General features: G+C 43.2%; 1 protein-coding gene across 1 annotated transcript in view; it reads left to right on the top strand.

The window, feature by feature from the left end:
- Positions 1-5912: 5912 nt before the first annotated feature.
- Positions 5913-12154, top strand: part of LOC120538386 (bactericidal permeability-increasing protein-like) — a 53141-nt gene continuing 46899 nt past the window's right edge. The window contains exon 1 of the mRNA XM_039767884.1: positions 5913-6013. The gene's annotated coding sequence lies outside the window, so the exon portion shown is untranslated. The remainder of the gene's footprint in view (positions 6014-12154) is intronic.

A 12154-nucleotide genomic window follows, 5' to 3' on the forward strand; every position in this document is an offset into this window, starting at 1 on the left:
AATCCTCCAGCCCTTTTATATCTCTTGATTCTCAATCACTTCCGGGTTAGGTAAAAGTTCTTTTCTTCAACCCGGAAGCCCATCGCTCTTCCTATGACAAACTTCCGGGTCATAGGGTATGAAGAAATCTTCGGTCCTCCCTGCAGCTCCCTCTTGTAGCCCCCATGGCATCCAGCAGGGCTGTGCATAACAACTACATTGTCCATGATGCCCTGCTGGTCTTCTGGGGACCTCCATGCTGCAAGGAGGGGTCCACCTGGCGGCTTGGGGGTATTGGCCGGAAAAAACGGCTGGCCATCCTCCACTATATATATATATATATATATATATATATATATATATATATTGTGAACGCTTGCCTGGAAACATAATTTTATTTACAATATTTACAATTATATTTTCAGTGCACTACCCAGTGCCTTCTGCACCGTTCCCCCAAAAGTCCAGGCCTCACAGTCCTTGTGCTGTTCTCCTGGCCGCCTCCAGTCCTCTCTCCAGCTCTGTCTACTACCGCCCGACATCCACCAATGACTGGAGGGAGGCGGCCCTCTTATAGGAACCCGGATGGGCTCCAGCTGCTTCCCGGCAATCAGTCCTAGCCACACCCCAGTGTGGCGGAAGTGCCGCTGCGCACCGGAAGCCGTCCGGGTGTCCCCTGTCGTCTTCCCCCCCAGCACTTCCTGGTGTGGCGGAAGTGCTGGGCTCCAGGGTTCCTCAGGCACCTGGGCCACTAACATAACCAGGACGGACGCCACCTCGCGGTCTGGAGGAGGCACAAGCACTCCTCTGGTCCTCCTAGGCGTCGGCCGGGGACCACACGGGATATTCCGGCATCGGGGCGCCACCTGGCGGTGGCCACGGGTCTCTACAGGGCTGGGCTTCCAAGCCCTGTACCCAAGGCCCCCAACATAACCAGGACGGACGCCCCTCGCGGTCTGGAGGAGGCACAAGCCCTCCTCTGGTCCTCCTGGGCGTCCCAGCTGGGCTCCTGCCCCGGCCGGGGACCACAATATATATATATTTACTGCTCACAAAAATTAAAGGAACACTTTTTTATTGGGCCTGGCATGAAATCAATTAAACCTGTCTGATAATTTTCTGGTTGGTTAAGCAGCTGAGGTCATTATTAATCACTTTCAGCTGTATTGGTGTTCGTGGACTTAACAACAGGTGCACTAAAGTGGCAACAATTAGAAAACCCTCAAAACAGGACTGGTTTTACATGTGGAGGTCATTTCAAGTTTCTCCCTCTTGATCTTTTTTGGCTGGTTTTCCACTCGTGCTAGTTTTGGCTTTAGTAATCATCTCTACTGGCAGTATGAGACGATTCCTTAACCCTACAGAAGTTGCACAGGTTGTCCAACTTCTCCAGGATGGCACATCCACACGTGCTGCAGCAAGAAGGTTTAATGTGTCTCCCAGCACAATCTCCAGAACATGGAGGAGATTTCAGGACACTGGCTGTTATTCTCGGAGAGCTGGACAGGGCCGTAGAAGGTCCTCAACCCATCAGCAGGACCGATACCTGCTCCTTTGTGCAAGGCGGAACAGGCTGAGCACTGCTCGTGCCCTACAGAATGACCTCCAGAGGGCCACTGGTGTGAATGTCTCTACCCAAACAATCAGGAACAGACTTCATGAAGATGGCCTGAGGGCCCAACGTCCTGTAGTGGGCCCTGTGCTCACTGCCCAGCACCGTGGAGCTCAACTAATTTGCTCAAGAACACCAGAATTGGCAAGTCCGCCACTGGCGCCCTGTACTTTTACAGGCGAGCAGGTTCACCCTGAGCAGCTGTGATAGACGTGAAAGGGTCTGGAGAAGACAAGGAGAACGATATGCTGCCTGCAACGTCGTTCAACATGACAGGTTTGGTGGTGGGTCAGTGATGGTCTGGGGCGGCATATCCATGGAGGGACACACAGACATCTACTGCGTAGGAAATGGTGCTCTGACTGCCATAAGGTATCGAGATGAAATTAATGCACGACAATGCCCGGCCTCATGTGGCAAGAGTATGCAGGCAGTACCTGGAGGATGAAGGAATTGAAACAATTGAATGGCCTTCACGATCCCCTGACTTAAACCCAATAGAACATCTGTGGGAGTTGTGTCGCTCACGAACGAATCGATTCTTTTGAACGGCTCATAAACATGAACGATGGGAGCCGAGTCGCGGTCATTCTTTTTTTCCTATGCGTGTTTCACACAGATGCACACAAATTAGCTCCTCCGCGAGACAGAACAGTCGCTCTCAGGTGGGGTGGGGCGCACCCAGCAGGGGTGCTACTGCCTAACAATGATGATAGTTGTGCATGCATCCTTCACGTGAGTGCTGCACCCTGCGGGCCTCTCATTGGGTAGGAGCCATCGTAGACTGTAAATACTGAGGAGCCCGTGAGTAGGAGCGGAGCCATGACTTGTGCATGCTGCTGTCACATAAAATAATAATAAATAAAATAAATAAAACATGCGAGTGCCTCTCTGTCACAGTGCCAAAGTCAGTAATAGCGGGTCGTTCGAAGGAATAAGACACACACACATGAAAATGAGCCAGAGGAAAAGGAGCGGCATTTGGGTGCACTTTTCTCGCGAAGAAAACAGTAAGGCTAAATGCAGCATTTGTCAGAAAGTCGTTTCATTTAAGTCTGGGTCAACAAATAATTTACACTGGCATTTGAAGACTCAACACCCAGCACTGCAGGTCACAGGTTTGAGAGCAGAGCCAGACTCAGACAACAACCGTGACACTGATGTGTCCATTGCCTCCTCTGCCTCCACATCAAGTGCAACTGCAGCCCCAGCAGCCTCTGACCCCACTGGGCCCACCACATGGCCTGGCCAGGCACGACCAAAAAGAAAGCAGACATCCATCAGTCAATATTTATTCCCTCCTGTCTTGACCCCATTAAGACAGGAGAAGATAGATGAAGAGCTGGCAAAGATGATAGCCACTGACTTCCAGCCTTTCTCAATAGTGGAGGACACAGGATTCAAAGAATATTCACAGGCGCTCCACCCCTCCTACATTCCTCCAAGTAGGAAGGCCTCAGCCCAGAAGGTCATGGATATGTATGACAGGGAGAGACAGCATCTTTGAAGACAAGGGTGTCAAAAGTACCAGGCTGTCTGTTTAACCACAGACTGTTGGACTTCAAGAACGACAGCATCATATATGTCTGTAACCTGCCATTTTATCGAGGATTTCCGTGTGGCCTCCTGCCTCCTGGACTGTTTGGAATTCAGTGAGCGGCACACAGCAGACAACATTGCACAATTGCACAAAGAGTTGGGGGGGTGGACAAGAAAGTAATGTGCTGCCTAACCGATAATGCAGCAAATGTTACTAAGGCCATACAAACCATTGGATGGACGCACCTTTCATGCCTGGCCCATACTATTAACCTGGTGCTAAGAGATGCCCTGCAAGCTTCAAAGCCCATCACTGATAAGGTGAAAGAGGCAGTGGAATACTTTCACAGAAGCACCGTGGGGGCACAAAAACTGAAGGAGACTCAACTACAGATGAAGATGGAGGAGCTCCGACCAAAACAGGGTTGTCCTACATAGGTGGAATTCCACCTACTACATGTTGAAAAGCTTTATTGCCAGTAAAAATGCCACAATCTCCACCCTGGCCGTCACCAATGCACCTGTTCGCCACACCTGTCCCAGGAGGAATGGACCACAGTGCAAGAAATTTGCACAATCTTGCAACCATTTGAGGAAGTCACTGTGGAACGCAGTGCAGAAAGGTATGTAGCTCAGGTGGACAGCAGGCATGCATAGTGCCTGATAGTAAATTATGAATATTTTATACCATATTAGAAATCTGTGTAATACACTGGAGTGTACATAATTGTCAGTAGATTTCTGTAGCCTGCATGCCAATTTCCTGATGGATATTTGATACCACTATAGATATCTGTTTAATACATTGTAATATTTATCATTGTTTCAGCTTTAAAATTGTAACATTAAAGTTTTTTTTTTCCACCAGCTACTTGACAGCCTCGAAGGTCATAGTGCTGGCCAGGAGACTTCAAAGAGCCACCGCTGATTTTTCGGCGAAACACTACAACGGCGGCCGCGCAAGGTGTGATCGACAGTCTGTGTGCGAGTATGTCATCGCGATTCCACAGGATTCATGCCAACCACATACCAGCAGATACTGCTGCACTTGACCCGCGTTTTAAGAGGATGGCAGGACAGCAGATGAGACGTTTCAAAGGCTGTCAACTGCAGCAGCAAGAATTAGCAGTGACACAGCCATCCAACAGCAACCAGCTGTGGAAGGACTGGAAGGAGCAGGCAGTGGTGCTGGATCAATAGTTTGGAGCTATTTCCATGAGGAAGTAAGGGTGGCAACAATAATTCACATTTTTTTCTCTAAAAATCTCTAGAATGAAATCCGTCTGATATCTCAGTCTAAAACTTCCACCAGCTGTAAATCAGTGCACTATACTGCATGCAAATCTACTATTGTCACTTCGAATTAAATGCTAAACTGCATTTCTTTACTCTGTTCTCTTACACTGTGTAATGACAAAAGTTGAATCTAATTTAATCTAATCTAATCACATAAATATGGTATCTCCCATTGTTATATCTCCCACCCCTATGAGCAGGTAGCTGGAACAGTGGAAGCCAGGAATCCCACCGCCGATGCTGTCATGGAGGTGCGAGCCTATACCTGGAGGAGCCTCTTCTTCCAACACATGAGGATCCCCTCAAGTGGTGGGAGAGTCGAGCCCCTGTTTACCCCAGGCTTAGCAAGCTGATGGCCAAGAAGCTTTGTGTTGTGGCGACATCAGTTCCCTCTGAGAGAATATTCTCGAAAACTGGACAGATAATCTCAGAGAGGAGAAGTCGCCTTATGTTCAAAAAGGTCAGAGCTCTTGTCTTCCTTAATGCAAATTTGCCCAAGAACAAGAAAGAGGCAGAAAAAGCCATAAAGTAAGGACCTTACATTGCATTTAGTGCTCATTTAAGACTTGAAGGGGCTGCTGTCCTATTTGCAAAGTTTACAGTAGTATTAGTAGTAGTAATGAAGACATTTCCATTTTATTTATTCTAATTTTATCTACAGTATATATTTAAAACTTGAAATATTTTTTTGTTTTCTAGCAAAATGTTCTTGTGTGGAAGTGTTTGTAGTAAAAGCAGTTTTGCACAGAAATTCGTTGCAGCCAGCTTTGTTTTTGATGTTTATTTGTGAGTAGGTATTGTATGAATAACATAAGTCAACGTAGCTTTACACATACACACACTTTGTACTAAAGGTAAATCCAAAATAGTGATGTCACTGTCTAAGCAGAAGGATGTGGTGCAACCCTATGGAATATAGTCCACACATGACAAACGAGGTCATAATCAATATTTCAGAATAATTCAAACTCAGATATTGGTGTGTGATATCTGAGTTTTAATTATTTGACTACAGATCTCACCTCATCATTCCTCCCAGTGATTATTTCCAGGAAAAACTGAGTTGCCCCCAAGCTGGCGTCTTAAAACTGACTAAATATTTAAAAAGAAAGGAACGGATCGCCGCCAAGATCCGGATCCCCTCAAAGAGCCATAAATCCCATCTCTAGCACTAAACAGATTAAGAAAAGCTGAACATAGACCGAGTTTTAAAATCAGGGCCCGTCTGTTCGTGATCGTTTACTGAATATGGTGCCTGTTCCGGATCCAAATAAATCAAAGTTCTTTCCGGGACCTTCATATGAATGAGTCTTCTGGTTCCCCTATGACATCGCTCTGAAGACACACTCCGGGACCGACATTTTGAAGAGTGATACCTTTCCAGGGTGGGTGAACTGAAAATGACTTGGGTGAAACGAGTTTACTCATTTCCCCCAACACTGTGACACACGTCTGGGCTGGTCCGCCGTCCCACTCTGCACTTCCTCTTCCTCGTTACCGACATGTCACCCTTTCCGCGTGCTCCGCTGGGCACATTTGTTGATGGCAACCGGTGTTTCCATTTGGCAGGAGACTCGGCGCTTTAAGGTAGGTGGTGACGCTTGAACCTTCACTGGCCTCCACTCGCTTTGAAAAGGGCGTTAACACTGGACATTTAGGATGGTCAAAGAATCAGCAGACAGTTCAATAAAGAGGACCTGGACTGCGGTTGATGGTGGATCGATTAGTGATAGATCAGCCCGCCGGCTCTCTATCGGACACGCGCCTGCTCTGACTGCTGCGCTCCACTTGATGTGCGTTACGTGGCGATGATAAAGAAATGAAACGCTACAAATGATCAGGGACGTGCGGAGAGGTTCATGGCTGGTGACTCCTTCACAGTCAGATTTACAAATATATGAACCCTAAAGAGTAGCGTATTCAATATTCAATTGGCACACTGACTACTGGTTATGTTTCATATCTCATCAGCATTCTTTACACACACAGAGGTAAGGCGCATATTGGGATGAGAAATAACGATACATTTATAGAGACGAGAGAGAGAGAGCGGAGAGCGCTAATTTGCTCCGCACCCCCCATGTGTTCTAAATTTACCGTTGCAATTCCACAATTCATACTCATTCAATACAAATAAAAATATAGAGCGGTGTACAAAAATAATAAAAAAAAAACAGATTTCAATTTTGACCTTAATTGAAGTACTTAGTTGTTTTTAAAAGCTTTTAATTCTGATGCTTTAATTAATTTTAATACAGACCGTTCAACAAAAGAATACCAAGATAAACAAAGTTATATTTTATTTAAGGTCAAAATGTTGTTTTTTTCTTAGTCTGATCCTATTTTATCATAAAACTGAAAACCGTTTATCGTCCTTCTTTTATTTGTAAATGAAGTCCATGCGCCTGTCCTTCTCCAGGAAAATTTCCATCACTTCCTTGTAAAAATCCTCCTTATTTTCTTTTAGTTTTAAAAATCTTAATCTTCCATTTTGGCAGATTAGGTTGGAACAAAAAATAAAAATAAACGGACCGCTACAGTGCACTTGACTTTCTGACATCGCTAACTTTATTGGCGCCTCGGCGTAGAAGAACAGCAGCACTCTAATTCGCCCCCTTCAGGTCTGCCTCACCTTGTGCCTTCTCACGGCGCTTTTATGTCCGACCCAAAATGTCACACACGTTCATTAAATATGGCGTTATTTCAGTGCCACTATTCTGAGCGCACAGGTAAAAAAAGATTGCAAGTGCAAGTGTTGCATTTTGAAGAGAAATTTATTTTGAGCGTACAAAAGCTGAATTTGAGTGAACAAAATTCATTGCTGCGTGCAAAAAATGTATTTCAGTGTTTGCACTTATCCATATACACACACACAATAGCACCCCCTCTCGCTCAGTTTTTTCATTTGCGCTTGCTCGCAATGTGTTGCTTGCGCTCACAACATTCTCTGCTGCGAGCGCTTAACTCTCTGTACACCGTTATAAGTGTGCCACAAAACCAACCAATCACAGACTTGGTTTCAAAAATTCTGATTGGCTCTTACGGTCTCCAATCAGCTCGCTAGCTGCTGCATTCCGGACACCGGAAACACTGTCCACTCAGCCTCGCTTCTTGCAGATAGAGGGAGTTTTGATTTATTCTGCAGCCAAAGAAGAGATGGCAGATGTAATAATAATGTACAAAATGATTTTATATTACTTACATGTGGCCGGGACATGTTGTTTTCGTGCTGCTGTTCAGTATTCGACGACATAAAAGAGAGCTACTCAAATATAATTTGGAGAGTCAGTTGGCATGGTTGTATAATGCAACTACATTATACTACACCAACGATAGTCTTAACAAATAATATATTTTAAAATAAAATAATTAAAGATATTATCCGCAAATTGGGGTTTAATTGAGTTTAGCTGGATTTAGCTACATTTCGGACTGTTTCCGGAATGCAGCAGCTAGCGAGCTGATTTGAGACCGTAAGAGCCAATCAGAATTTTTGAAACCAAGTCTGTGATTGGTTGGTTTTGTGGCACACTTATAACGGTGTACAGAGAGTTGAGCGCTCGCAGCAGAGAATGTTGTGAGCGCAAGCAACACATTGCGAGCAAGCGCAAATGAAAAAACTGAGCGAGAGGGGGTGCTATTGTGTGTGTGTATATGGATAAGTGCAAACACTGAAATACATTTTTTGCACGCAGCAATGAATTTTGTTCACTCAAATTCAGCTTTTGTACGCTCAAAATAAATTTCTCCTCAAAATGCAACACTTGCACTTGCAATATTTTTTTACCTGTGCGCTCAGAATAGTGGCACTGAAATAACGCCATAATTAAAGATATTAGCCAGTCTGTGAAACGTCAGAGAGTATAATAAACGTGTCTGCAAACGTTATATTAACGACATACACGCGCCAATCGCAAGCATCAACCCCGTGTGTTAGGGAGAGAGCAGTCCGAGGTGAAGGGAGGCTCGTGGTTCGAGAAATCTCCAGCTGCAGTCAGGACAGTTTCAGGCCTCGGACAGATCCGAGCACTTAAGACACTATGAGGTCCACAAATTGACGCCCCCTTCGGGTATGGAGGAATATTTCAGACAAAATGAAATAAATAAATAAATAAATAAATGCGTAAATAAATAAAAGTACTGTGAAATGTGAGCATAAATAAATAAATGTGTAATGAAATGAGAGCCTTAATAAATAAATATGTCATGAAATGAGAGCATAAATAAATAAATGTGTCACGAAATATGTTTTTCGTTGCTTATTTATTTATTTCATTTTGTCCGTAACGTTCCTGCAAACCGTCATGAAATACGACTGGAAATAAAACTGTCACTTTCACTCGTCAAAGTTGAGAGGGTGGGCTCTAACACGCCCTCTAGTTACTGATTGGTGAATCGATAGCACAAGAATTAATTAGAAAAATGCTTACTATGCCGATGAAATAGATTCTGCCGAAGATATTACGTATTTCAGAGAGAGAATTGAAGATTTATCGGAAGAAAAGACAATGTTGGAGGCCCTTTTAGAACTGAGTATTTGACCTTTGTTTTACGAGTATAAACTCAGTTGCATATTCGCAGCTACTTTTTCAAACAGCTGTACAGCTCTGATCAGTGGTAAAGTTGTTCAGTTCAAAATATTAGTTGGAGCTGCTTTGGGCATTCCATGTCAAAGTACCTGCACTAATACAGCCGTTGCAGCTTACCGTATATCAAACTGGCTCATTAGCCTTGTGATCGTCTTCTCTGATACACCATATAGATCTGCAATCTGTCGTACTTTTACTCAGCTGGAATGTCAAAGGATGGACGTCCAGAGCAGGGAACTGCATCACCTGAACTGGAGTGTAGTAGAGTCCGTTCCACCTGTTCTTCGATAATTTCAAAAACAGTTTCATCTATATCGGAGTCTAAAAGGGCCGCCAACATTGTAATTTCTTCCGATAAATCTCCAATTCTCTCTCTGAAATACGTAATATCTTCGGCAGAATCCATTTCATCGGCAGTAGTAAGCATTTTTCTAATTAATTCTTGTGCTATCGATTCACCAATCAGTTAATAGAGGGCGTGTTAGAGCCCACCCTCTCAACTTTGACGAGTGAAAGTGACAGTTTTATTTCAAGCCGTATTTCATGACGGTTTGCAGGAACGTTACGGACAAAATGAAATAAATAAATAAGCAACGAAAAACATATTTCGTGACACAATTATTTATTTATGCTCTCATTTCATGACATATTTATTTATTAAGGCTCTCATTTCATGACACATTTATTTATTTATGCTCACATTTCACAGTACTTTTATTTATTTACGCATTTATTTATTTATTTCATTTTGTCCGAAATATTCCTCCATATTCGGGAGCCATTCCCCGTTTCGCTGTTTTCCTGCACTCAGACATGTATTTAGCATTTATTAAACTTCTAAACCAACCAACCAACTTTTTCGGCTTGCGAGCTACTTTTAAAATGACCAGGTTGAAATGATCTACCTACATTAAAAATGATATATATATATATATATATATATAGATATATATATAGATATATATATAGATATCTATAGATATCTATATATATATATATATATATATATAGATATATATATATATATATATATACATATATATATATACATATATATATACATATATATATATATATATATATACATAGCATTCGAAATCTCAATCGCAATCTGATTGTATGGGTGGTTACCAGGTAACGCGTGTGGTCTGCAAGTCGGCAAACATCCGCCACGGGTGCCCTCTCAGTTGCGTGAAGCAGCTCATAGAATGTTACATAAGTTAACTGTCAAATAATGCTAAGAGTAAGCGACACGTGTTTCACCCTATTTTGGGCTCATCAGGCGTACACACTCCACTGCACCCCTCATCTGGGATCGAACCTCGGACGTCAGACAAAAGCACTTCGATTGTGAGAAAAAAAATCATCTTCCAGTTCCACATTCAGCCCATACCCTCCCCAAACATTTTTTTTAATCCCTTATGTAGTCGATATAAATTGGAAGGCTAACAAGATCACAGCCGGAGTTTTGCAGCAGCTCGCGCGTTTGATCGTGTGTGCGGGATGACCAGTGTGTTAGAAGAGAAGAGATCTCAGACTGGCCGCCCTGTATGTCAATCAAGTGGCAAATGCCATAGGGAGGATATAGATAGACTGACGTTAATAAAATGTTTTTTTGTTTTTTTTTTTTATGCAACGCGATCTACCTGCACTACGATCGACGCATTGGGCACCCCTGATTTAGAGATATCTTGAAAACATTTAAAGAAATCTCTAAATATGTCAATGTATTTTATCAATTTATTTAGAGATATCTGTAAAGACTGATAACATAAACTGAAAAAAATGGATATCTTTAAATATTTTCAAGATATCTCTAAATGATAATTTGGTTGGGCTGCTGCCTTGCAGTTAGGAGACCCAGGTTCGCCTATCGGGTCCTCCCTGCGTGGAGTTTACATGTTCTCCTCGTGTCTGCGTGGGTTTCCTCCCACAGTCCAAAAACATGCAAGTTAGGTGCATTGGCGATCCTAAATTCTGCTTGGTGTGTGTGTGTGTTTGCGCCCTGCGGTGGGCTGGCACCCTGCCCGAGGTTTGTTTTCTGCCTTGGGGCCTGTGTTGGCTGGCGATTGGCTCCAGCCAACGTGACCCTGTAGTTAGGATTTGGCGGTTTGGATAATGGATGGATGGATAATTTGTAATCGGAACGGCCAGCCGCATGCATACGCAGGGCTCAGGTTTGAGATGGCTACACCCTAAAAGTCAACTCGGGATAAAAGTGGATATTTAAGAAAGTGAAAATCTACTTCCCTCTGCACGCCAGAACATGCACTTCGAACAGCTCGCCATTTGTGTTTCTTGTTAGAATGAATGAAGTGGCCGCCGAGTAAACATCTCCCGCTCTGCCCCCGATTACTGTTATTCATCTTTAATAACTTTTAAATGGTCGATCGCTGCCCGCCGCCCCCGTACGTCTCTGCATGTTCTCTCTGCGGAGGCATTTTAAGGGGCTTATAATGACAAGCGGATTAATTAATAAAGTTAACTGAAATCAAGTCGCCTCTCGCAACTGTACAGTTTATCTCACTTTTTATATTGCGCATTTCAAAGTGAGCAAAAGACTCAGCCTTTGACAAGAGCGCACTTAATTTTGGAAGAAACGGCTTCTGGAAGTGCACACTGTAAAAATAATAATAATAATAATAATGTGAAATGTACGGTAAAGTACTGGCAGAGGTGGTTGCCAGAATTTTACCGTAAAAAATAAGGTGACAATATTTTAATGTCTGCGATATAACTTTGTAGTAAATAACTGTTTTTTCTTTACAACACATTCAAATAGAAGTGAATGTTTAACCATAACATGAAATCCATGCACTATAACAAATATGCCAATCAATAAACTCTTAGAAAATATTGTCAGGATCTAACAACAGTACAGTACACAGTTTACATCAGTAAAGTAACAACAACCGGTAGCAAACACGTGCCATTAAGTTACATACATTGACAAGAATTCAGTGTTTAAGAAAGTTATGGCACATTGTCTGGTGGAGAAGTAAAGTTTGCTTTTGTCGTGTTTTTGTGTCCTACAAGGTGTGCCAGCTTATCGAATACAAGCCCCCATAAATCAGCTTCAAAAAACCTTCAGCTCGCAGGGAAAAATAAGTCGGCTAACTTTGTTGAAGTTTTTGTCCCG

The sequence above is a fragment of the Polypterus senegalus genome, chromosome 10 (assembly GCF_016835505.1).
Source record: "Polypterus senegalus isolate Bchr_013 chromosome 10, ASM1683550v1, whole genome shotgun sequence".
In the NCBI taxonomy this organism is placed as follows: domain Eukaryota; kingdom Metazoa; phylum Chordata; class Cladistia; order Polypteriformes; family Polypteridae; genus Polypterus; species Polypterus senegalus.